At 45.7% G+C, this 27,680-nt stretch overlaps 1 protein-coding gene across 1 annotated transcript in view; it reads left to right on the top strand.

Moving 5' to 3' along the window:
* The first annotated feature begins 12,081 nt into the window (after positions 1–12,081).
* Positions 12,082–27,680, top strand: part of LOC136832425 (heterochromatin protein 1-like) — an 87,338-nt gene continuing 71,739 nt past the window's right edge. The window contains exon 1 of the mRNA XM_067093318.1: positions 12,082–12,446. The gene's annotated coding sequence lies outside the window, so the exon portion shown is untranslated. The remainder of the gene's footprint in view (positions 12,447–27,680) is intronic.

Consider the following 27,680-nt stretch of genomic DNA (forward strand, 5'->3'; position numbering starts at 1 on the left):
CATAGATATCTGTGCTGTTATCATCATCTAATTACTGTGTCACTAGACAGCAAAGAATTAACTCTTAAATTTATTGAAGATTACCAAAAACATGAGGTGCTTTGGAAAATGATTGAAAAGGCTATTTTAACAAGTTACTGAGAGGAGATGCCCTTCAAAAACTTGGTGAAAAATATGCAATAGGTGTAACAGCTGTGAAAAATAAGATTAAAAACCTTAGATCCCATTTTTCTAAAGCACACGAAAAAACAAGTGATAGCGGCCTTGATGACAGTTACATTTTGAACTGGTTTGCATACAAGCATTTGAAGGATACTAACGTCCCTCTTCAACCCAAGGACAGCATTGGTGAAATCAAATCAAACCAAGTGAATTCTGAACAAGTAAGTATATCTTTATACAGTATGTATAATTATAGAGCAGAATAGACTAATAGTGGATGATTATTATAGGCATAAAGCGAGCGTAGGCCTAAACATACTACCATGGGAAGCAAAAAACCATTTCTGTTTACATACATTTGTTTTTCCAGGGAATAAGTATATCTTCAGTATACATAATTATAAAATAGAGTAATGGATGATTATTATAGGCCGTGTAAAGACGTCAGATGTCTCTTCGTTTTCGCATCAATTACGTCATGCATTGCAATTCTTAATATGTCAAGACTCGTATAAATATTCATGTGTAGAATTTTCTGACCTTTCTGCCAATATGTATTTCATCATTGTAAATTTCTTATGTCTCTCAAAATTGCCATTTGTTTGTCTGTCAGCAAACACAAATTGCTCAGAGTGTGGGTCACAGCGATCGGAGGTCGGGCACGACGTTTCTGTCCACACTCTGCCTTATATACCTGCACTCAGGTAATAAATAAGTTAATAGTCTGTTGACCTTTCTTGTCTTGACAACTGGTGACCCGAGGAGTAACGGTAAACACAGCGGTTTTGGCTTTACCTTCTGAGAGCCTTTAACGGAACCACACGGCAACAAAAGTCTACGCCTCTGAAAGCTCCTTCCTCAGAGAACACCCACGCCACTAATGGACTAATTATGGCATACCCCTTCAGGTACGTTCTGGCGTGCTCAAACTGTTTGGCCCCGCCATTTATGATTCACGTCAACCGTACTCAGAAGTCATTAACGGAACCACACGGCGTATAGTTTTGACTTCTGACGAGCCCCAAACACCATTAACGGACTAAGACTAAATACGGCGCGTATTTCGTGTTTTGGTGTGAGGAAGACTGTCAGACACTGAAGTAAAAAGTCATTCCGAGGACGCACAGATCCTCTACATCCCCGCTTCCAGGAGAAAGCAGACATTTGATGTCATCCACAGCCTGTCCCATCCATCAGGCCAAACAATGGCATGCCTGATGACAGAGAAGTTCGTGTGGCATGGTATCAGGAAGGACGTTCGGCAAATCACCCAACACACGGAATCAGGCATCAGAGAATTCCCTCAACCACGGCACGGCAGGTCCTCTGCCGTAATTAGGGTCGCATCCATGGTAGACGCATGGTTGATGAGGTCCTCTGCCCTCCGTAATTAGTTTCAGGGCGCCAGATACCTCCTGATGGTCATAGACCGTTCCACATGGTGGCGGAATGGGGCAACCCTGATGATGGAAGCATCAACAGCTCTGATGGTATGCTGTGCAGAGGCCCTCCTGTCAAGTCTTAGATCAGCCGTTTCAGAAAGTGCCTGGCAGCATAACTACAGGCTGAGGGGGGCCCGGCATTCTTCACGGACAGGAGCATCCCTGGGCCTGGCCCTGGCACTCTTAATGGGGTGCCAGGGCGACCCAGAGCCCTGACAAGAATGCCGGGCCCCTGTGGAGAGTTGTCCTGATGGGGACAACTCTCCACAGTATGATGGCAAATAACACCACAGCCAACGGCATGGTGGAAAGGGCCCACCGTTCGTTGAAGGCAGCTCTGATGGTATGCTGTATCGACGACAATTGGAAGGCCCAGCTCCCCTGGTTCTTGCTGGGTCTCTGCACCGCACCGAGGGCAGGCTGCGATGAGTCTCCCGCAGAGAAAGTCTATGGCGAAACACTAGCCGTTCCGGTAGAGTTCTTCCCCACGGCGCTGGATGACGCAGATACCTTCCTTCCAAGGCTGAGGGAAGTGGCACAGAAGTTCATGCCCTGCCGAAAGACTTTCACGGACAGGACCCACGTCTACATCCCTGGGGGCCTGGATACCTGCACCCACATCTTCATCAGGATCAACGCCCACTGCCCACCCTCGACCAGACCATACAAGGGCCCATACCGTGTCGTCAGCAGATCATCCAAGGCCTGTCTCATCAACATCCACGGGTGTGAAGACTGGGTTTCTGTCGACCGGCTGAAACCAACTTTCCTGTTAGACAGCGAAACTCGGGAGGAAACAGGCAGGCACCCCAGAATTCCTCCACAAAACATGGCCGCAGATGATCCTGTCGCCATCCCGAAACGGGGTCGAGGACGTCCCAAGGGCCGCACTAAGGAAGTCTTTCACTCGGCTAAGCTGCCGGGCGATTCAGCAGTCGAAGCCGCCCCACGTCCACACGTATCAAGAACTCGGGGCTGGCTCCTCCTCCCAAAGCGATTCCGTGATTGGTTTTTCAGATATCTTCCAATCATTATTTTTGTAATTATTGTCTTGGGGGAGTACTTGTAAAGACGTCAGACATCTCTTCGTTTTCGCATCAATCACGTCATGCATTGCATTTCTTAATATGCCAAGACTCTCATGTAAATATTCGTGTGTAGAATTTTCTGACCTTTCCACTGATATGTATTTCATCATTGTACATTTATTATGTCTCTCAAAATTGCCATTTGTTTGTGTTTGTCAAAACACAATTGCTCAGAGTGCAGGTCACAGCGATCGGAGATTGGGCACGACGTTTCTGTCCGCACTCTGCCATGTATACCTGCGTTCAGGTAATAAATAACCCACCAAAATCACCTTCATGCATCATAAAAAGTTTTCATGCAACCTAACCATCTCACAGACTCATCAACATAAAGCTACAGGCTGCTCTAGGAGCAAGAGCCTGTGCTGGCACAAGGCCAGCTAAATCTGAAACAACAACAGTACTAAAGTTAATACCAGTTAACCTTTCTTGTCCTCACAGCCTAAAGCGAGGGTACGCCCAAACTTATTAACATGGAAAAAAAACAATGTTTACATATATTTATTTTGCCAGGGAATAAGCATATCCTTAGTATACATAACTACAAAGTAGAATAATGATGATAATTGCAGGTCTAGGCTACAGCGAGAGAAAACTTATTAATGGAAAGCTAAAAAAACCATTTCTGTGCACATATATTTGTTTTGCCAGGGTATAAATATACCCTAGTATACATAATTATAATATATATTTATCACCATAACTGTAAATTGTATATTTGCTGTCTTTCTAAACAGTCATGCTGTATGTACAAGTAATGAATTATTTATGTTATGTGTCAGACATTATTGATCACTATGTTTTCTGTATGAACCTGTCCTGTTTTTGTAAGAAATTAGTATGATCTCAGGTCACCTGTAAATCTTTGTACCAGTGGTCTCTGCTAAGTATGCAGACATCCACATCTTTATGAGCAGTTTGCTTCATCAATAAACCATTATGGGCTGCTTGAGGAGCAAGAGCCTGTGCTGGCACAAGGCCAGCTAAATCGCAAACAACATCAACATCAATAAACCAGCAGTACTTGTCTTCCTGCTCATTATTTCGCACCTCTCTCACAAGAGAACAGATCCTCTCTCTAACAGGAAACACTAAAAAAAATCATCTCTGATTCTTTTGCCTTCTAAAGGTGGTCTTCTTGCAATAACAGAGAGAGGCTGTAGCCCTGTATCAGAGCTTGTTACGTTCCTCCAGGATCCTAATATTACTTCTACGGTACTTGCATTCTCAGTATCAAACGTGCCAAAAGGTGCAAAGGTATTCCTTGATGAGGTTTGTTTTCTGAGAAAGTTGTGCAGATGAACACAACAAAAAGTCGTGTCTATCACATTTTCCGGTTTTAAATCAATTGGTTTCCGAAATACTCTGAAAACTGATGACATCAAACCGAAAGCATTCTCCACAATTCGACGAGCTCTTCATAATATTGTGAGATAAAGGAAAGGCGTCATCGGCTACCAGTACATATGGTTTAGGCAAAGTTCTTCCTAGTAAAGCTTTTGGTTCAGGCAAATTTAATTCATTCTTCACTTTTTGGTTGAACTTTGTATGCTTAAATACTCCTACATCTGATATTCTCCCCTGACCGCCAACATTGCAATAAAGGAAACAATAATTGGTCATTGACAACACCAAGTAGTACATTGCTGAAAGGTCCTTTGTAGTTATAAAATGTGCTTCCACTGTTGTTTGGACACTGAAAAACGACATGCTTGACGTCCACCGCTCCAATCAAATTTGGGAAGTTCCATTTCCTCTCAAATTCTAGGGCAACCATTTTCGATTCTTCTTCATTTTAGACACCTAAAATAAAAGCCAAACATAAAACGTTAACTTATTTTTTTCAGGTGGACGGTTACATACGGTTACAGTAACTCATCCTCTCCCATCCCTAGAAAGTAACTCATCCTCTGCCACCCCTAGCACTAGTACTTTCGTACAGCCAACAAATGATGGCACAAAAACAAAAGAAGAAAGTCCAAGCAACATGTTACTGATGAAAGAGAAGAGGAGGCTTACCAATTAATGAAATCTGTTACTACTAATATGAAAACTATTGATGAATAGTTAGTCTTCTTCTTCTTTTAACGTGCTTTTTTTCCCATTTTTGTATGGGGTAAGCACGATGCCTTCTTTTGAAGACTTTTGATTTGGCTTTGGGGTAATTTGGCTTTGGGGTAGAAGTCTCGAACCCCGGTAGCGTATGTTTCATGTATCATACCCGACCCAACGCCCTTTCTTCCCAGCAGCGAGAAGTTGTTGCGCGGGTAGGGCGAGAGTTCGAGACGTGTGAAGTCACAAAATTAGAAAACTGTGCAGTCAACGACTCCGCAATATAGCTCAACATCGAATTATTATAAGTAATCTTTTGTTTGAGTTACGAATGTATCGTAAAAACAGTGATAATTATTGCTCTTCTGATTCGTCATCTGTACATCACATTTCAGTGCCAAACACTCCTGATAAATGAAAAGTTATTGATGAAAGGATATTACTTATTTATTTGGTATGCAGTTATTTACAAGTAGTAATAGATGTCTCTTTGATAAAGGAAAGTATACTATTACAACAAATTCATTTGCATAAAAAGGTCTTCTAAAATAAATATTACTTCATTTTTACTTCTCATAGTTTCAGAGACAATGTACGATATGCTTTTTTTGATACCTTAAACAAGTAGCCCTGGGGCCCAAATGGAAAATCCCACCATGTTTTGAAATTGGTAGCACCCCACCCTCAACTACAGAAAAGGTTTGACACTTTTATGTGAAGGAATGGACACTAAGAAGTAAATTCAAGGGGGATGTGGTCATCTGCAGCGGTAGCATCAGGGAAATATCAGCGCTTTTCCATATCATGTAATACTTGTCCTAGTAAGTGTGCTGAAATGGTGTGAACCTTCAGTCGACTTTCACATTCAGATAATTTTAATCTTTTTTGCATCCTAAACTGTTATAATTTACATTTAACAATTATAAATACTTTCTCCACTTAATTAATTTAGAAATGCCAGTGGCACTTCCAGAAGATGAGAAAATGGCACACTTATGGATAATGTTGTGCAACTGTAAAATACGTGATACAGAGTCATCTTTAACTTTTAGTATTTCTTGCTCTTTTTGTTTGTGTGTGCGTATTTTGAGAACTTGAAGAATCAATATGATGACATAATTTTACGAATTAATTTGTGAGGCAGATCTTTGCGAACAGAAAAAATGCTGCCATCTTGTTCGAGTTCCAAGAGTCAACGATCAACACATCAACCTGTTAAAAGTCTATCATAAAAAGGACAAAAGTCTGTCAGATTTTAACATTCAAAGGTCAAGAAACACTGGTTGGTGCCGCTGAAGCTAGGCAAGATGACACTCTTTTAAACGAGAAAAGCTGGCATGGATGGAATTGCATTTGAAGCAAAATACCACAAAGACTGCCATGCTAGCTATACCAGCAAGAGCAATATAAAGGCAAAATTTTCATTGCCTGTTGATAAGGGCGAAGAGTGTGTGTACAACGTATGTTTCTCAGAACTGCTTGCAGAAATAGAGAATGACCTTCTAATCAACAGAAAAGCATTCAGCATGTCTTATCTAACACAACAATTCAGGGATATTTTGAAAGACAAAATTCCCAATAGTGAGAATAACAGAGGTGAAAAGCTGAAGAAAGACAAAAAAACTGTTTTGGTGAGCGAATTGTTTTTCAGCAGCAGCATGATCCTAGCAAACCTGAGCTTGTGTATAGCAATGCTGCATCCTTGGAAGATGTAATCAACATAGCTTCCGAGTTGCGTTCAAAACCACAGTGTGAAGAAGAAAATATTTTCTCAGTCCCTGATGATAAAGATGACTATTCCCCAGTATTGTCGCTGTTTCATGCAGCACAGGTCCTCCATTCTGAACTCAAAGTATGTGAGGGACTGGATATCAATCCAGTTGATGATTCAACTCTCAGTTTGGAAAAAGCAATGAACTTAGTTCCTTGACAATATGTACAGGTTCCTGAAACGGGTTTACCAAGGAGATACTGGTGACGAAGCTATTGTAGACGGCAGTACTTTAGTAACCAGCTGCTAATAGGACACTCCGCAGACAGATATTATCGGTGGGCCAAGACTTCCTTCATATAGTATCACCTAAACATGTCGCATTTGCAATGTCCACACTGCACATGGCAGGATCAAAACAAGTCGTGACAATGGTGCACAGATTAGCGCACTGTGTCATTTATGAGGATGTAAAGAGAATTGACACTGCTATTGCAATGGACCAGCAGTAAAAAGCTGCAGGAGACAGTATGATCATTCCATCAAATATACAACATAGTGGTTTCGTTCAGTTTGCAGCTGATAACAGTGATATAAATGAAGAGACTTTGGACGGCAAGCACACAACTCACGCCACGTCTATGTTAGTATATCAGCATCAGACTCCTCTTGTTCCTGAAGGTATATCTGGCAAAGTCAGGACCCAGGATCAAGCAAAGAAATCAGCACCTAAAAGACGATCACTTGAAACCCCAATAACATGTCAAAATATTCTGGAGTACAATCTTTATGGCAAACGCCCCACCTCAGATCTTGTGGGTAAAGTAAAGAGTGACTGGTACTCTGATACCAAGGCCTGCCGAGAAGCTGCCAACATAGATCTGCAATGGCTTATTGTGAGATTTTGTCCAACCAAGCTATTTGAGGTCGAGTTTGAAAAGGCAGCTTCTCAGCAGATAGCAGGATGGACTGCATTTAATGCAATGATTTCGACTACCACACCTTCATTAACATCCATTGGGTACTGTCCTATGCTGCCTGCATCACCTACTGAGTGGAGGATAGTTTTCACCGTGATGAAAAATGTCTCTAAGATGTCTAAATTACTTGGTCAAGATTCCAGTATCCTGACGTTTGATGAGGCTATCTACTGCAAAGCCAAGGAGATTCAGTGGAGATGCCCTGAGGAATTTGATAAGACATTCTTGCGACAGTGACCTGGAAGACATCCTCACACAAACACAGGTGTATGGTGGCAACAAACCAAGTAATCTGTTGAAAGGGAAATCATACAACCGTGGAGTGAGAGCCCACAAACTTGTAATGGAGGCCCTGACTAGACTGAGAAGACAGGCATTCAGCAAATGGGCACAGGACAATGTGGTGGTAGATTATGATGTAGACTTCATCAATAGCAAGCTCCTGGATTGTCAAAATGCAGTATCAGATAATGACCCTACAAGCCTTACGGCAGCTTTTTCTGAGCCTGAAGAATGTGCAGAGTGTACTGCAAAGATTCTGCAATGTTGGAAGAGCAAATATTTTGGAATTTGTGCAGTAAGATATACTCAAATTTTGTATAATGTATAAGTTTTGTTATTAATGAATAATAATGCGTGTATTTGTCAATACATGTCATCATCTGCATACTAGACTTGCATGCCTTTGCAAACCTTTAAATTTGTTCACCTGATGAGGTCGGCATGTGAGTAAGGTACTTGCTAAAAGTAAAATACAAAGGGTAATCATAAATGATAAATCATAAGCGTATAATTTGATATCTGTCTGTATGAATCAGTCATTTGAATATGTGGTAATGTGATCATCCATTGGGTTAAAGAAGTGCGTTCTCAACACCTTCAACTCCCCATATGTACACGGGTAAAACACGATAGTAAAATCTTGTTAATACCTTTTTTCAACAAGACAAACAATTTTTAAGGTTAAGATATTGATAATTGTTGAAATAAAAAGATTTCATCCTGATTTATTTGCTTAGTTTTAGCAGTCTCTGAATAACAAAGGTACATTTTATCATTTTTCCACATGCACAAAATCTTGTTTTTCGAAAGAGATACAAAAGTCTGACTTTCCCATGCCTTGGTGCCACCTTAGAAGCCTACATGCACCCTAAATAAGTTACCAAGGAACGCATCTACTAGAACAGCATAGCTGTTGCTTTCTGAAGGGGGTGTGCAACGACCACTCGAAAAGCCGGCCTTGGTCCCAGGAATAAAGTAACTTAAACTGGTATGCGAGTCTCCTATTGCTAAGAAACGCAGTTTTATAACTTATATGATTTCAGCAGGAATGGCTTCTCTCATAACTGAAACTAAATGCAGAGCTATGTATTAGTGGATTATTCTGTACTGTTACTCGACAGTTCCACGTGATGATACTAAATATTCTCTCAGTGTCATCCCCCTACCGGGGGTAGTGCCGTCAGTGGACCTCGCGGGATGCGCTGTAGGCATTACTAAAGGTTCTTTGCAGCGTCCCTTCGGCCCCTTTTACTGTACTTCCATTTATATTATCTTTCTTCCATCTTGCTGTCCACCCTCTCCTAACAATTGTTTCATAGTGCAGCTGCGAGGTTTTCCTCCTGTTACACTTTTCAAACCCTTTTCTCTCAGTTTTCCTTTCAGCGCTGAATGACCTCATAGGTCCCAATGGTTGGCCTTTGGCCTAAACTCAATATTCCATTCCATTCCTCAGTGTCATTAACTACCATAGCTTCTGCTGTAGGCCTTGTATTCTTGTTGGTGTCAGGCTCATGGCAGCACAGTGAAAATCAACTTTATCATCACTGTCACCAAGATAGCTGAAATTGTTTTCGTGCTGAATGAAATTATGAAGCACACAGATACTTTTAGCTATTGCCCAAGATGCCTTAGTGTTTGTCCTCAATGCTGTTGTACACCAAATTTCAAAGCTAGTATTCCAAAGGCTATCGAGGGTAAGGCCTCCTTAGATTGGGCTTTAATTGAAAAGCTTCATCTCCTATGAGATAAACTGGTACTTTGAGTGCAGTATTCGGTATTTTGCAAGGCTGGGTACTGGCAATTGACTTTGTTTGACTTAGTGTAAAGGGAGCTAATTCAAAATGACTCGAGTCAAATGATTCTTCATGGATTGAATCGAATCGATTTACTTGGTGTAAACGCACAGTCTCTTGTTCTGTGAATCGCTGCACATTTGCCGCAGCACGGGTCAGCTATTGCTTCAGCAGGGCATTTCTGTCGTATGTTACCCTACTTTTGACAAAAAGAAACAGTGGCGTGATGTCTTTTACATTATATGCTCTACTCTAGCTTTATCTTATGATCCCTATAAATGAAGTCTAACAATTGGATGACATATTATTATGTAATACTAAGTATTTCCAAAGGATGGTTTATATAAAATACCTGCAATCTTGTATTGAACATTCTCAATATTCTGCAGAGATTTATTTCTTGCTATCTGGTTGTTAAGATCTTCCTTTGATTCTTCACTCGCTCGATACATTACATATAATTTTGGGTGAAAGCTAGTTCTTCCAATTTTATAATTACGTTGTAAGCATTACCAACCTGACATGGATCATCAATGTTCAGTTGCATAATGCATAACGATTTTCTTCTCGGTAAATCTGTTGTCAGCGACTTAAATTTTTCCCAATGCCTCGGCTAGGTCTTTCCTTCTTTGTGTTTTTCTTTGCCACTTCGTTTTTTGTCGGCAAACTGGAGATTCTCTTGGCACACTTTTTCTTCTTCGTAACCACATCAGCACACGAAAAATTCCTTACTCATCTTTCACCTCATCCGCTATTACAAAAATATTAACTATCGGCCCTAGTGTCAACCCCAATTTGTCTTTCTAAGTTTCCTGCTCATTTTTCAGGTGATCTCTCAAACTTTCTAATCATCGATACACTTCCCAGATCCAGTTTAATTTTTCTAAATTTTTAGTAGGTTAGCCGTGATTAATCATAATGAGGTCACAGCACAGTTTCCAAACAGTCAGAGGCACAGTTTGTTAGGTGCCAGAGGTAAGAGCGAAAAGCAGACCATCCGACCGGACCGCCACCACTACTCGTGGACGTTTGCGATATGTTTCTATTTCTAAAATTTAATTCTTCTCAGGTTAGCATAATTCTTCATTAGCTTCATTGCTAAAGTGTTCTCCCAATATCTCGTTCGGAAAATTTAACTTCTCTCAGTTAGGTTTCTATCCCGATTTTACTCTACGTTCACTTGATTCTTTTCTTATATTCTGTAACAAGTACTTTTGACCTCTTGCTTTATGCTAAGATAATTATATTCTTCAAGATTTCCATGATTTGACAGTCTTTTTAAATCCAAATATTGGTTTTTCCTCGTGTTTTAATTCTCTGTATCCTGAGCATTTACAACTGCTCTTAATTTTCTAAGTTCTTCAAAGCATTTGAGGGTGTAAAGGCGTCAAATCGCCTCTCCTTTCTTGTTTCGTTCTTCAAACATACATTAATCAAGTCATATATGTTACTTGTTGATATTTCAGATTCTTTATGTATCTCATTGTATGCATCATTGTACGGTCTGTCCGCCGATATATATACCTGCCTTTTACATGTTCTGTACCGCATTTTATATGTCTTTTTATGCCTGTTAAACACAACCTCTGTATGGACGCAGCGGGGGGCCTCAGGTCGCCCGCTGCCTTTCTGCCCGCTTTCTGTATTATAAACACCTGTCGAGAATAATAAAGGCCTACGGGCTGCTCTATGAGCAAGAGCCCGTGCTGGCACAAGGCCAGCTAAATCTGAAACAACAACATAATAAAGGATCAGTCTTTCACTTTGACAAATTTTCTTGAACCTCACAAGGGCAACTCCTAACAGGGGCGTCATTGGGGGAGGTTGGTGTCAACTGCCCCCTCAACACTCACCTTGCCCCCCCAAGACCCAAGTTGCCCTCCCCCCAAAGCCTCGACTTGGCCCCCTAACCCCCAAGCCCCAAGAAGTAACAGCATGTTTTCTTTTTTAAATGAGCAGTCCTAAATATATATAATTTCTCAAAAATATCATGTTTCTTGATCTTTGTCTGTCTACTACTACCATTGATGATGAGATAAAACATATAGTAGTGGGAATATATAATATTTGCTGAAATACCTTGCTCATGTGGCTTCAAAAACCCATAAAATAGCTAAAAAAAAAAAACTCAGCTGATTAGGCTCGCTTCGCTGGTCAAACCGTCATTGCCACCCCCGACCCCCCGCAACAAAAATCTAAAGTGACGCCCCTGAGTCTTCTAACCATACATGCGTAGGTGCCTCCAAATAGCTTACTTATTGTAATTAGTTACAGCACTAGGGGGAGTAAGCAAATAAACTTTTATGGATTCGCTGTCTTACACTACAACATCGATATACACTTAACTTTCCGTGCATCCCGTTCATCCGTTCCTTAAGTCCAAAATTTTAATTTTTCAGATTTTACTTACTGCGATGTCAGTGAAAAGCCATATTCTCTTATGCAAACTCAGTAACCATCATTGTGTTTACTGACAGAAACCCCTGTTTCCAGTCTTCAGGGGTCAGTACTCTTTCGTCGCATCATTTATTTATAGTTTTGTAATTCCTCCTAAAAAACCTTGTCAACCTCACTTTAGTTCTAATGGCCTCCTAAAGCCCTTCATTTGGTTAGTCCTTTTGGCGGCCGCTTTTTATCTTGTAGGCCGTAACCACGTGTAACAGGCATATCTTTAATTTTGCATTTATTAGTTCATAAAGATCATGGAATTGCTGCGCGTCATTTTTATAAGTGCAAAATCTCAGTCATCACGATCAGTCAGCCACTAACGCGAGAACTGAGGCGAAAACCTCCACCACGTCCGAGTATGATAGCGAGCCTCTCACATTCCACGCTTCCTAATTCAAAACCGCGATCGGTGCATGTTTGTCTTTTTGTGCTTAGTTTCACGAAGAGTCTCCTGATTTCTTCGAGGCTTCTGTATAGTGACACCAGAGGTATTATAACCCTAGGAACTTGTCTCGTTTTAATAGAAATAAGAGTGAGAGCTCTGGTAAACGAAATATTTAGTTATTAAATAGGCTACTCGCCTTGACGAGGCATCCTAACCCGCGTTAGGCTTGAATGCGTTGGTGGTTAGGCTAGAAGCCTGCCGGAGACGTTTGAAATGTCGGAAAACTTTGAAGGGAAACAGTTATGGTTCTGTATTCTTTTTATTAAAAAGCAAGTTTAGTAGACTAGGCCTATCCATCCCATTATGATCAGGCCTCCTTTGATTGTAGACCAGGGGAAGGGTCTCGATTAGGCAACTCCACAGGTAGGCCTAACCTACGATGGTAAGACAAGCCTAGACCCAGACAAAGTTGTCCAGAAATTGATCGGTATAAAATACTAATAAATTCGAAGGTGTTAGGGTAGCGTAAACCAGCTTTGTGGCACATTAAATAGTTAGGACCATAGGATAGGCCCAAGTCTAGTCTGCAAACCAAAATGCCGTTCTTCCCCGTCAGTCTGCCATCTGCCACCTCAGGCGAGGCCAGAAGAGGGAGATCTTGAAAACAATCAGATTTTAAGAACTGAATAGGCCTACAGTATTTGCAGAGTATTGAGAACCAGATTTCAAATAATCTATCTTATGTTCAAGCGCTTAGGCCTGGACATTTTGACTTAATGAAATGTCATCCAGGTGTGAGAGATGTAATTCATAAGAATCCCAAGATGAATCTAACCTAGAATGGGGGGGCATACAGTCTAAGATAAACGTCTTGTCACCAACTACGCTATTTCTCTTGTCAAAGATATGCTCACTTAGAACAATAGGCCTAGGCTAATGCCCTGCTGGAGAGAGGGACGATGATCCATGCTCTAGCAGATGTTCCCTATAGGGAGGAAGTGCCATCAGTGCACCTCATGCAATGCATTGTAGGCATTACTTAAGGTTCATTGCCACCCCTTTCATTTTTCTGACCTTACCCATACTCATATTCTCTCTTTCTTCTATCTTAACTTTCTGCCCTTTGAGGAAGTCAGTTTCTAGACAGTAAAGGGAAATTAATTGAAGATCGTATTGACAGGAATGATGTTACCTTATATAAAAATGGGTCAGTGACTTTCCACAATATTGTTGATAGCCATTTCTCTGCACTGGACCTTAGTATTTCTTCAACAAGTATCCACCTTGATTTTAATTGGTCTGTTAATGAAAATTTAAATGGAAGTGATCACTACCCGATCCACTTGAAATATGCTGTAAATGCCCCAACTGAAGTTTTACTTAAGTGGAAGGTGGAGGACGCAGACTGGGATAAATTGAGTAAGGGTGTCAATCTAGATAGGGAGTTTGAGTCCTTTCATTCTCATCTAGATGCTCATGATTACTTTATTGAATCTACTTTGAAGAGTGCTGAAGGCTTGATTCCAAAAGCAAAAGGCAAACCTTGTAGACCTGCAGTTCCCTGCTGGAATAAGACGTGGTTTGTTTCGACACAATATACAAACCCTCGGTCCTTTACATTAGGGATTACTTTCAGGTGTAGGCTGGAAACGGCCGTTGAACTTCAAACAAGGTGGTTAGGCAGTTAACTACTGTCCGGGAAGCGGGAGAACCACCTGCCCGGATGTAAACATTCCAATTTGCTTTTGGCCGTCGTGGAATGCGGACATTGTTTCTTCGCTCTCTGCCTGACTTCCTCTTTTCAACCTTTTTGGTGGGAAAATTAATTGTTTTCTTTGTAGCATGAATGTTGATAAACCTTCTAAAACCTCCTATCCCCAGCGTGTGTGTCCTGGGGTAGGAGGTAAGAAATGTAACACCTTTGGGTCTAGCGTTGACACAGACCCACATGCCCTCTGCCCATCTTGCAGGGGCGTGTGTGTTCGCGCGACACTCCTTGTAGCAAGTGTTGTTCTTGGTCTCCCGAGCAATGGAAGAGGTTTGAAGGGAGGAGACACTACCGTCGGAAGCTAGCCAAGGAATTGTCCAAGGGTAACACGCCACCGACGACTCCAGTGGTGGCTAACGTGTCGGGTTCCTTTCTCCCTCCATGTGAACTTCCCCTGCTTGATCCCTCTCCCTTGGGTGAGGACTCCCCCTTCCCTTCCTCATTCATTTCATCAGGTATGGAAGGGCATGGGGGGGCCGTTGATCAGGACATCCTCTCAGGGGTCTCTTCTCGTTCTGGGGGGAAATTTTTTCCCCCAGAACAAGCAGAGACTTCCCAGCCTAACCTGACTTTTTCCTCAGGTTTTGGGATGGATAGCCAGGTGTCTGACCTATCCTTGGCTTGGCTACACCTGGGTCTACCTGGCATTCTGTCACTGGAGAGCCTGATATCTCATCTGTCTGGCGCTCCAGTGACAACACATGCGGCAACCACAGTCACCACCACCTCTGTTACCATGTTGGGATTTTCTAAGCTACCCATTTGTTCCGACACAATATACAAACCCTCGGTCCTTTACATTAGGGATTACTTTCAGGCGTAGGCTAGAAACGGCTGTTGAACTTCGAACAAGGTGGTTAGGCAGTTAACTACTGTCCGGGAGGCGGGAGTACCACCTGCCCGGATGTAAACATTCCAATTTGCTTTCAGCCTTCCTAGCGCATGGACATTGTTCTTCGCCGTTCTCTGCCTGACAGCTTTCTTTTTCTGCATCATTGGTGGTAAACTTACTCTTGTTCCGACACAATATACAAACCTTCGGTTCTTTATATTAGGGGATTACTTTCAGGCATAGGCTGGAAATGGCCGTTGAACTTCAAACAAGGTGGTTAGGCAGTTAACTACTGTCCGGGAGACGGGAGTACCGCCTGCCCGGATGTAAACATTCCAATTTGCTTTCGGCCATCGTAGCGCTCGGACGTTGTTCTTCGCCTCTCTCTGCCTGACAGCTATATTTCTACTTTTCGGAGGGAAATTATCTCTTTTTTGTATTTTGTAATGGAGAAATCATCTAAACCCTCCTATCCCCAGCGTGTGTGTCCCGGGGTAGGGGGTAAAAAGTGCAACTTTTAGATCTAGAGTCAACGTGGACCCACACGCCCTCTGTACATCTTGCAAGGGGCGTGTGTGTTCACGTGAAAACCCCTGTAGTGAGTGTTGTTCTTGGTCCTCCGAGCAATGGGGTAAGTTCTCAGGAGGAGGCGTTACCGTCGTAAGCCTACCAAGGAGTCGTCTGAGGGAAATACGCCCCGACGACTCCAGTGGTGGCGAATGTGTCGGGCTCGTTTCTCCCCCCCGGTGAACTTCCCCTGCTTGCTCCCTCTCCCTCGGGTGAGGACTCCCCCTCCCCTTCCTCTTACATTTCATCGTTTGTGGAAGGGGGAGGGGAGAGTTGGACCGAGACATCCTCTCTGAAGTCCCTTCCCGTCCGGAGAGGAGTTTTTCCCTCCGAGCATCAGTAGAGGCTTCGTACTGACCCAACTTTTCGCTTCAGGTCTCGGGCTGGATAGCCAGACACCGACCCCAAGTTCATCCTGGCTACACCTGGGCCTACCTGGCACGTCACTGGAGGGATTGGCTCCTCTGCCCCCCGCTCCAGTCACGACTCACTCGGCAACGACAGTCACTACTACAACCGTCACCATGTCGAGGTTTGCCCAGCTCCCGGTGTCAGTTGCATCGCATCTAGACACCCAAGTGTCTGCGTCACCTGCGATGCAACACGCTGTTCCGCTGCCTCCTGGCTTCCTGGCTCCTTTCACGCGTGCTGGCCCCGCCTACATGGTGACGTCATCATACCCATATGTGACTGTTGCTGACCCTGGCCTGTCCACGACTTTTGTTCCTCGTCTGACTTTGCCCTTCTCTGTTCAGTCCCCATCCCTGACCCTTGGCCCAACTTGTCGGGAGGGGCGGTGCATTCCTGGAAGCCCACTTTGATGGTGAAGAAGAAGAAGGCAAATACTGGGAAGGTCTATAGGAAGCCTTCTGCTGCAGCCCCCTCCTGTTGTTCCTGAGTCTGCTCTTCTTCCTGGCTTGGGGTCTTCCGGCATTCCTGAAGCAGATGGTGAAGAAGAAGAAGAGGAGGAGGTATAGGAAGGAAGAAGTCTGCTCTTCTTCCGCTTCTCCTTCCGAGGCCCAAAGAATAAGCCTCCCCACCCCCCAAAGAAGCCTCGCACCGACGCTTCTAAGGGTGTGCCTCATTCCACAGGGAAGGCAGTGGGATCTCTCTTTGGCTCTTCCCGATCCTCGGATCAGGGAACCACTGCCCTGGCCTCCGGGCCAGTGGCACTGGGAGCCAATGGCGTGCAGACCAAGGTCTGCACTCCCCCGCCGCTCCTAAGAAACTTCCTGCATCTAAGGCCAGCGAGTCCGCATCGGACTCTCGCTCGCGAGTTGCTCCGAGTACCCGGGTCCCCAAGGAGAACCGGGTACCCCAGTCTGATACGGGAGAAACTTCTCGCCGTACAGACCAGGGCGTGGGGCGAGAGAAAGAGCCAGGGCATGCAGGTGCTCCGTCTCTTCCTGCTGGCACTCCTTCAGGTGCCAAGTCAGGTTCTGGGATAGTGCTTCAGCCCGGAGGGCTTGAACGCAAGGAGAGGTAGGGAAGAAGTCCCCTACTCAGTCTTCCCGAGGCTCCGTCCTCGAAGAAAACTGGGGCATGTCCAGAGGACAGCGCAAGCTCACGCCAGCCAGCCGTGCGCTCGACTCCTCCCAGTCCCCGGCCAATCGCGCGGCCAGCTTGGCTCGGGGTAGGCGAGTGCGCGGCTCGGCTCTCGCATGCCGCTCCGCTCCCCTCGGGAGATTGCTTCGCCTGGGCTAAAGCAGCCTCCTCGACCCGGGGGCTTGTCATCACCACGGGTTGGTGACTGCTCTCAGCCCACTGCCTCTGCTGGTTCTGCCAGTAAAGCCAGTGGGAGTGCCTGATCTTCCTCGCCTGTCCCCTCCACCCCTTTGGTTTCTTCCAGGGTGCACGAGTCGGAGAGGAGGAACTCTGGGGAGTGTTCTCCTTAGAGTTCTACTGCATGGGGATACGTACCTGGCTCGGTTCTCGGCTCGACCAGGTCCTACGCCCGCGTAGTTCAGGAAGGTCCACAGGGGTCTGCCGAGGTTCTCCCTCCTGCGGGGAGAGTAGTTCGGGAGGACCGCACTCTGGAAGGACTGGAGGGTCCTCTGCCCCAGGATGCGGACACCCCCGAAATACAGAGGACTTTTGCGGAGGTTATCGCGCTGATTCGTCAGCACAATGACCTCGGGGAAAGGACCATGGCCTTGTCTGTGGATCATCTGTCGCGCCTTGAATCCTTCTGGGGACCCAAGAAGGAACCCAAGGCTTCGGTGGGGCTGCTGTGGTCCACGCTTGCCGAGGGGGCACTCGACCAGGTGAACGGTCTTGTGTCTGATCAAGACAGTTCGCTTCGTTCGAGCTGCTCGGACAAGCTTCTTCTTCCTCCTCTGCCTCGACAGAAGCGCTTCTACGTACCAGTGGAAGGGGCGTTGCTGACTAAGCAGGTTGACCCAGACCTGACTCGTTTGGATCCAGGTCTGTCGTTGCAGCAATTGACTGCAGAGAGTATCTCCCTCTCTCAGCAAGAAGCTGCAACCCTGTAAGCCACCGCCATGGCGGGCTTCCAAGCAGTCTCCTGGCTCGATCTGTGGTCCTTCACAGTATCGAAGGTAGCTGCTTCCTCAGGCGCTATTGTACCTGGGGAGGATTCCGCCTTTGGGAGACTGTGCCAGTCTGGGGGTAGGGCTATCTCCTACCTCGCCCACCAGACTGCAAACCTGTGGGTGAACCTTGTGCTAAAGCAAAGGGATGTCGTTCTCTCTCGTTTTGCCAGGTCTGTAGGTCCCGAGTCAGCTATCGCCCTGCAGAATGGACCATTGCTGGGTTCCTCCTCTCTCTTCCCCAGAGAGCTGGTGGACGCCACGGTGGACAAGCGCCGTGCCGATGGCAGCAACTGGCTTGCCCACCAGGCAGTGGCCAAGACCTCCGGGTCTTCGCATCCCACTGCGGCCAGGTCTTCAGGCCAGGCTGGCACTTCCTTGGTCCCTAAGAAGTCCCAGTCTTCGAAGGGGTCCCGAGGAAACACCCAGCCTTCTTCTTCCTCGAGAAGGGGGGTCACTCCCGCCCTTTTCAGCCCACTTTCCAAGCCGGTAAAGGGGGCAAGGGTAAGAAGAAGAAGGGGAAACGCTAGAGGCGGTGTTCCCCCCCAAAAGCTGCGGAAGGTGGGGGGTTGCCTGTCGAGCCATTGGGCAACTTGGCAGCGACATGGAGCCGAGACCTGGATAGTGGATGTCCTTTGGGAGGGATATCTACTACCCTTCGAGTCTCGGCCTCCCCTCACCTACTCTCCGGTCCATCTCCAGACATAAGTTCCAGGTTCGTCGAAGGACACCGCACTACAGCAAGAAGTGCAAGCCATGCTGAGCAAGGATGCTGTAGAAGTTGTGTCGGACCAGTCTCCAGGCTTTTACAGCCTTGTCTTTCTCGTAGAGAAAGCTTCAGGGGGATGGAGACCGGTCATAGACCTCTCTCCCTTGAACCGTTTCGTTCTCCAGACTCGGTTCACGATGAAAACAGCGCAAACTGTGCTGGCCTCCATCGGGGAGAATGACTTCATGCTTACGGTGGACCTGAAGGATGTGTATTTCCAAATACCCATCCATCTGTCCTCTCGCAAGTACCTCCGCTTTGTCCTCAGGGAGTCGGTCTTCCAATTCAGGGCACTTTGCTTCGGGCTCTCGACCGCTCCCCAGGTGTTCACGAGAGTATTCTTCCTCGTGTTAGCTTGGGCCCACTCCCACGGGATATGTCTTCTGAGGTATCTCGATGACTGGCTAGTCCTGGTGAGCTCTCACTCGCAGTTGCTACAGGACAGGGATCAGCTCCTCGAGTTTTGCTGAGATCTAGGGATCATGGTAAATCTGGAGAAGTCAGATCTCACCCCCAAGCAGAGGATAAAGTACCTGGGCATGCTGATAGATACGGTGGCAGCGAAAGTCTTTCCCTCGGACTCTCGTATCAGCAAGTTCAGGCAGGCAGCACAGCTGTTCCTGTCACGGCAGGAGCAGCCAGCTCGGGAATGGCAAGTCGTCATCGGTCACCTGTCGTCTTTGGAGAAGCTAGTACCTCATGGGCGTCTTCACCTGAGGTCTCTCCACTGGAGACTGAAGGAGTATTGATCCCAGTCCCAAGACCCCCAGTCCTTCCTCATCCCTCTTTCCGAGGAGGTGAGGAAGGACCTTCACTGGTGGTTAGACGACAGGAACCTCTTGATAGGAGTATCCCTGCATATTCCCCCTCCGGACATGCTTCTGTTTTTGGACACATTGACCGAGGGATGGGGCGCACACCTGGAGGAGTTGCTGACTTCAGGAGTATGGCACTGAGACGACGAGCACCTACACATCAACATCCTAGAACTCAAGACGGCCTTCCTGGCCCTCCAAGAGTTCTGGGATCGAGTGATGGGACACTCCGTGGTACTGATGAGCGACAATACCACAGTAGTGGCATACGTCAACAAGCAGGGGGATTGGTGTCCCACCAGCTTCATCAGTTGACGATGCAGGTGCACGAGTGGACCGTGGCTCACTCGGTAGAGCTGTCAGCCAGGTACATTCCAGGCAAGAGGAATGTCGTGGCAGACAAGCTCAGCCGCCAAAGCCAGGTGGTAGGGACCGAATGGTCCCTCCATCAGGAAGTAGTGGAAAGGCTGTTCGACCTGTGGGGGCGTCCAGCCATCGATCTGTTCACCACCCGGCACAACAGAAAGCTCCAGGTCTTCTGTTCTGTCGTGCCGGACCCATGGGCCGCTGCTGAGGACGCGTTCCAACACCCGTGGGACAATCTCGATGCATACGCCTTTCCCCCGTTCTGTCTGATTCACTGAGTGATCAGCCGAGTGATGATCACCCCGAATCTCAGAATGATTCTGGTGGCACCCAAATGGCCCCAGGCCGTTTGGTACCCGGACCTGCTAGCTCTCCTCTCCGAGGCGCCAAGAGAGATTCCCCCCTGGCCCAACCTCCTGCGTCAACCTCACGCAGAGCGGTTCCACCTGGCAGTGCATTCCCTGTGTCTTCACGGCTGGAGGTTATCCACCATCTCTTGCGAGTGAGAGGCTTTTTGCGCCGCACAGCAACAGAGATGGCAGGATACCTCAGAAGATCCTCCGCAGCGGTATACCAGGGAAAGTGGTCCGTCTTCTGTGGTTGGTGTCGTCGAAGGGGTATCTCTCCTGTCGGAGCTACTGTTCAGTAGGTCGCGGACTTCCTCGTCTTCCTTCGCCGAAAGAAGCTTCTCTCCATTTCAGCGCTGAAAGGCTACCGCGCCGCCCTCGGCCTAGTCTTACGGCTGAAAGGAGTGGACATCTCCTCCTCCTTCGAGATTTCTCTACTCATGAGAAGCTTCGAATGGTCTTGCCCACCCAGGGATCTCAGGCCCCCTGCTTGGGGCGTGACTCTCGTCCTAAGGAGCCTGACTCATGCACCGTACGAGCCTTTACGAGAGTCGTCAGACAGGGATCTGACCCTCAAGACCGTCTTCTTGCTAGCCCTGGCATCAGCGAAGAGAGTTGGTGAGCTTCACAGACTTTCCTTTGATGTTAAACACTCGAGGGGATGGGGATCAGTTACGCTCGATTTCGTCCTGGATTTTGTAGCGAAGACTCAGAACCCTTCGGTCCCTGACGCACGGTTCGAGTCCTTCACAATCCCCTCCCTAGAGGACTTTGTAGCTAATGAACCAGACGAGATGCTACTGTGTCCTGTTAGAGTGCTGTGGCACTATCTGAAGAGAACTCGGCACCTCCGGCCTGAGTGTCAATGACTCTTCGTTAGCACTGGCTCGACCAAGAAAGAAGTGTCCAAGAACACCATCTCTTTTTGGCTACGTGAAACGATAAGGAGAGCGTACTCTGCTGCAGGAGAAGACGACACCGGTACGCTTTGTCCGAGAGCTCACGAGGTCCGCAGCATTGGTCTGTCCCTCGCATTCTGGAAGAATATGTTGGTGTCACAGGTGCTGAAGGCGGGCGTGTTGTCCCAGCAGACTACCTTCACCTCCTACCTCCGGGATGTTGCACACAAGTCCTTGGACACTTTTTCTGTGGGTCCTGTGGTGGCTGCTCAACAAGTTGTGTAGCATTGAGCAGCTTATCCAGCTCCTCTAACAGGACAGGTTGTATCTCGCCTAAGTTGTACAGTTGTGATTGGGAGATTGAATGTGGAGTGATTGGCCTCTCTTCTTTCTCCCCATCCTGGCTCTCTTCCCACGGGCAGGGAGCGGACGTGCTGTTACAAGCTGGATCTGGCGATCGAGGCAGGTAAGCACATAACGGGAGCTCCCATTCTGTTTCCGTTCAGGTTAATAGAAGCAACCCCACTCCTTCCTCTTGCAAGGGGAGGAAGGAGACCATGACTATAAGACAAACCCAATGCTTGTATTTGCCTTATTGTCATCCGACGTCAAATTCTTCCTAGCCTACTTTGCATGAACTGACGTCTCCTCTTTCATGCAAAGGGACCCAGAAGTCTGACAACTGATCCTGCGTTTCTTACAACCCGATCTTTTGTCAGAGGCAATTTTTTCCCTTCCTGCTCTCACAACCAGGAAGGGAAGACAAGGTGGTGAACTCCAGTCAGTTCAGAGAGACTTTTTCAGATTCCTCCCAAGAGTGACTGGGCCCTCTTCCTAATCCTTCCCCGTCCTCCTACTTCTCCTCCTTTTGGATGAGGATAGGACTCAAACCAATACTTGCTGGATCTGGCGTCTGATGCGTTAAGACTCAAACCAATACTTGCTGGATCTGGCGTCTGATGCGTTAAGACTACACATCGAGCACCTGTTCTATTTTTCTTCTAGAATGATAGAAGCAATTCCACTCCATCCTCTAGCAAGGGGAGGAAGGAGAGAATGGCAATAAGGGAAACCCCATCTCTGGATTTCCTTACTGCCTCCGACTCTAGATTCTTCCCAGCCTATTTCGCAGGAGTTATGTTTCCTCATTCATGAGAAAAGGTCCAGTACCTAACATTAGATCTTGCAGTTCCTACTCTCCGGTTAATATGTCAGAGGCACGGTACTCCTCCTCTCTCTCTCGACCAGGAGGAGTAACCCAGGTGTGCAGAACTCCAGTCAGTTCAAGAGACTCACTCAGATTCCTCCCTCCAGCCAGTGAGTCTTCCTAATGTAAAGGACCGACGGTTTGTATATCATGTCGGAACAAATCACAATTTTTGAAAGTAAATTATATTTTTCCTAACTATACAAACCTGAGGTCGTTTATGTTAAATGTTATGCCCGCCTCATGCCACCCCTCAATCTGAACCTGGACCGAAAGGCAAACTGGAATGTTTGCAGGCAGGTATTCCCGCCTACCTGAAAGTAATTCCTATGTAAAGGACCTCAGGTTTGTATAGTTAGGAAAAATGCAATTTGCTTTCAAAAATTGTGATATTTTTAGTGACTTGAAAAGTGCTATAGAAGCTACTCAGTTACAAATCAAAAAATAATATTGTACAACTAATTAAATTATTTCTCCATAACTTATATAATAATGGAAAGTTGTAGAAATATGTTGGATCCTTGCACATGTAGGGATCAAAGGAAATGAAGAGGCAGGCAAAGCAGCCAAAGAAGCAACCCACATGACAAGATCAAATGTGAATATCTCTGTTACTGATTATGTAACACGCATAAAAGTGGGTATCATAAATAAATGGCAATAAATATGGAATGAAGAACCTGAAAGTAATTAATTGAAACAAAACCTAATGTTAAAAAATGGAGTTCATCATATCCGAGAGAGAGACATGCATAAGTAATTCTAACACGTATCAGAATAGGCCATACTCGTCTGACACATGGACTCTTAATGAGCACCCCACATGGCCCAGCTCCCTAGTGCTCAGAGTGGAAGGTGATAATAACGGCCAGACGTGTTATGTAAGTGTCCAAAGTATGACCAACAGCGACTGTCAACTTTTGGGAATTAATCAATGAATGAAATTTTGTCAAAATCTTTTATATTTTCAGTCGTTCTGATTTTGAGGTTCATGAGGAACTGTGATTTAATTAATAAAATATAAAAATAAGTAAATAATAAAAGCATGGAAACCCTTATAGCATTTGTTGAATAAAAAAAAAGAAAAATTTAAAAATATTACTAAACGTATATTCTGAATGTTACTATACCTTTTTAGTGTGTATGTAACTTATATTCTGAATGTTAATATACCTTTTTAGTGTGTATGTAAGGAAGCATGAGTAAATGTATTTATTGTTCCAGTATGAGAGCATGTGCCTGTGTGAAATTATTTTCTTTTTAATTCATTCATCATCATACTGAATGATCTATTTGGTCCTAGTGCTAGGCCTCAGGCCTAGACCCAGTATTTTAATCTAATCCTTCGGGCCAGCCCTATGAGAGCTGAAAGTCAGCTCAATGGTCATTAGACTACTTTAATAATAACAATAAGGTTCTGACTGATGTTAAAAATGTACAAGTTATATTGTTTGTCTTTTAGATTAGAGGTCATTCAACTTATTTACTTTAAACTTGATATGGATGTTGGACAGACATGGAGGTGTCAATATAGATTTTGCAAACTTGTATCTCAAGGGTACAACACAAAGATAGTCAGACGTTTTGGTTCTGTAATAGCAGTGGGACAGGTAAAATGCAACTCCACAGAGGTTTTATCTTCATATACATCCTTTCGTTCATCCTTTATATCAGCTATGGCTTAGACTTTGTCATCAAACAGAATTGGTAAATCCTGTCTTGTGCTTGAGCAATTGCTCTTCTGAGTACTCTATGGCAGTATAGGGCTCTCATCCCATGGTTTGTGAAGCAGAAGGTGGACATTCTAAGAAAATCTCATAAAAGTAAAAATTTTTGCATAAAAGTGTTATCTCAAAACTGAACTCCTTGGTTTTCTTTGAAAGACATGGGTCCTGAAGCGTGATCAGTACCAAAGAGTTCTCAGGCAGATATTAAAGGTCTCGGTCAATTTGTGTGAGGCTTTTAGCATTATAGTCCTTTCTACCCTTATGATGCAAATTTATTTTTTAAGATTAATTCCATCCATGCTGTATCTCTTGGTTCTTGGATTATGCAAACCAAATACTGACACTTGTGGCTGCTTGGAACCTTGGGATCCAAGTTATAATGTATCTCATTTGAATTTCTTATACAGTCGGCCCTCCGTATTCGCAGGGGATGCATACCAGACCCCCCTGCAAATAGTTAAAATCCTCAAATAGTTAACATCCCCCCCTCTTAAAAATGTTTATAACTGCCTGTCTTGAAAGTTCAAATACCAAATGTGTACTTAAATTATCATCCTACATCAAATATAATATACCTTAAATTATTATCATCTTAAACATTTTACCCTTGAAAATATGTATGTTCTTCTAACCCTTCCAGCTGATAACACAGAGAGAGAGAGAGAGAGAGAGAATGAACTGAGTTGCTTACATGGTTAAACAGTTAAAAATGCCAATAACAGTATATGTTATGTATATCTGTCTGTCAGCCACTCTCCCTTTCTATCTATCTGTCTATCTATCTATCTATCCATCAATCACCTTTGGTGTGAGAGAGAGAGAGAGGGAGGCCACTCAGTGGGCAACATATATTTAATCAAGTGTGGGCAACACTTCTTACCCTTCCACAGTCAATATGCCGAGATATTTGACATATTTGACAGGTTACACCCTACCCCCCCTCACTCTGAAAAGACTGGGAAAAAGAATGAGGTGAAAAAATTTATTTATAACTAAAATACAATCTTACTAACTCTTATTTTCTTTAATGAATTGATAATTTGCTGGGTTTACATTAATGCTGATATTTGAAAATTAGTAAATCATTTTTGTTTCGACGCAATACACAAACCATCAGTCCTTTACATTAGGAATTACTTATGGCGAAGCTGGACATGGCCGTTAAACTCTTGAACAAGGGGGTTAGGCAGTAACTACCGTAAGGTAGGCAGGAATACCCGCCTGCCCGGATGTAAACATTCCAGTTTTGCTTCAGTCGTCATGCTTTGCAGACGTGTTTTCGGATCTCTTTGCCTGACTGCCGTTAAGCTCTTTATTTATCCCGGTGGGATCTTTCTATATTTATTAAAATATACAAACCCACGATTTATGGTAGCCTTGCGTAGGCCGTCGTCCCCCTGTGTCTCTGTCTTGGGTTTGACAGCCAAAGACGTATTTCAGAGGCTTAACCAAGTGGTAATGCTTCTCTTCCTGTAAGCCCATTAATTAGATACTGAAGGCATTCCCCTGTACTTTTGGATATATTAGATTGGGACGTAATAACTTTGCTCCTCCTTCATTGATTGGACTGTAACACTTCACTCCCTGTCTTGGGCTCACGCCCTCCTGTACAAGGGCATGACTACTCCCTCCCTTCTTGTGCTGAGTGTTCTTCGCTGCCTGCGCCATGGAGGAGTTGCGAAGGGAGGGGGGGGGTTGAGTTTCAGGGGAAGGTTGTGGGGCGTCGTCGGTAAGTTTTGCTTCCAGGGCGCCCTTGGTAGCCTCTCCTTCTCCCTTGTCTCTCTCCCTGTAGGTTCTTCTTCTATTTCTCCTTTGGGAGAGATCTCTCTCCTTTGCCCTCTTCGCTCACTCGTTTGGGTGAAGACTGTGATGGCGGGGTGGGCGGTTGGGTGACCTCTTCTCAGGAGCCTCCTCTCGCTTCATAGGGGAGTTCCCCTCAGAGCAAGAGGAGTCTCCCTCTACTAATCATCTTTGCTTTTTCTTTCAGGTTGACAGTGAGCATCGTAGGCGCAGCAGTGGTTGGCTGGATATTTCAGTTTGGGATATCTTTGCCTGAAGGAGTCCTGACATTCATACAACGTTTGCTTTGGGATCGACCGCAGTACCTGGTTGGGATGGCGTAGGCCCACGTAGGGGTCGTTCTGACTCTGTGTCGCGTCGATGTGGATCGATTGCGGTCATTGCTGGCCATCATGTATGCTGTGGCACTGCCTGTGGCATATCTGTGGTCCCGTCTGCTCTTGCTGTGTTATTACTCCCGTTGACTCGGCGACAAGCCTCTGGGCGACTCGTCTTGGTCTGCCACAGCTGCCCTGATCGCTCCTGTCGCTGCTGGTGATGTTCCTGTGATGTTCTTGGTCATTGCTGTAGCTTCTGCCTTCTGAACCGCTTCCATAGCTCCTGCATTGGCTGTCCTGATTGTGCCTGCTGCTTCTCCTAGTGGTCGTGTCCTGGGCCGCTTCTGTTGTGATCCTGCCTAGCTGCCCTGGAGTTTACGATGTTTTGTGTCCACCATCCTGTAGATGTTAGGAGTGAAGGTGAAGGAAGTCACCCTGTGAGAGGGAGCTGCCATCTTCTTCAGCTTACCTTCGATTTCTTCTTCTGCTGCCTCTTCCCTTCCTCTCCTGAGGTTCGAGGGGGTACCGGGAAACCAGATAGGCCTCCATCGGCCGAAGGAGAGGAAGGCGTCTAGGGACTGCCTCCTTCCGAGGAGGCAGTGAGTCTCTCGCCAGCTTTCTCCAACCTTCTGGTTCGGGAACTGATTCGCATACCCCTGGGTTCTAAGACGGGTGCGGCTTCGGGTGCTCGTTCACGAGCCGCTCCGAGTGCTTGAGATTCTGTGGAATATCAAGTATCCTGATCTGGTTCTAGAGAGCACTCTCCCCAGCCCAGTTCAGGAGCAGCGCAAGAAGAAGGGCCGAGACACCCAGGTGTCTTGGCTCTTCCTGCCAGCACTACAAGCACTCCCCGAGCGCTTACCAGTGCTCGGTCAGGTTCCCAACTTGTTGTCTCGATCCTATCGGTTTGAACACCAGAAGAAGCAGGGAAGAGATTTCCTTTGGGAGTCCTGTGGAACTTCCAAGGGACTGCCTCTCTCCTGGGAGGTATTTTTCTCTCATTGGCTCTTCCTGCCCTCGACAGGGAACCGATTTGCATTCTCCTCTGGGGTCTTGCGTCTCTCGTGGCTTCTCACCACGCCCTCGTTGCCAGTCTTAGAAGTCTGCATCTAAGATTGGTTCTGTGCCTGGCTCTTTTCGATTTCCTAAGAAGCTGAAAGCAGCCACTTCTGATTTTTGGGAGTCTTGTAGGTCGCTTGAATTCTATGAATCACGATTACTCTCCTGGTGAGAGACACAGGACGAAAGAAAGTGCCAAGGCACCCAGGTGTCTAGATACTGCCTGCCAGCTGCTTTGGTTGCTTGGCCGGCTTTCATCCTTGTGTCTTGAACCTTAGGGTTCGAGCATGCATGGTAGCAGATACAGAATTCCCC

The sequence above is a fragment of the Macrobrachium rosenbergii genome, chromosome 4 (assembly GCF_040412425.1).
Source record: "Macrobrachium rosenbergii isolate ZJJX-2024 chromosome 4, ASM4041242v1, whole genome shotgun sequence".
NCBI classification, from domain to species: Eukaryota; Metazoa; Arthropoda; class Malacostraca; order Decapoda; family Palaemonidae; genus Macrobrachium; species Macrobrachium rosenbergii.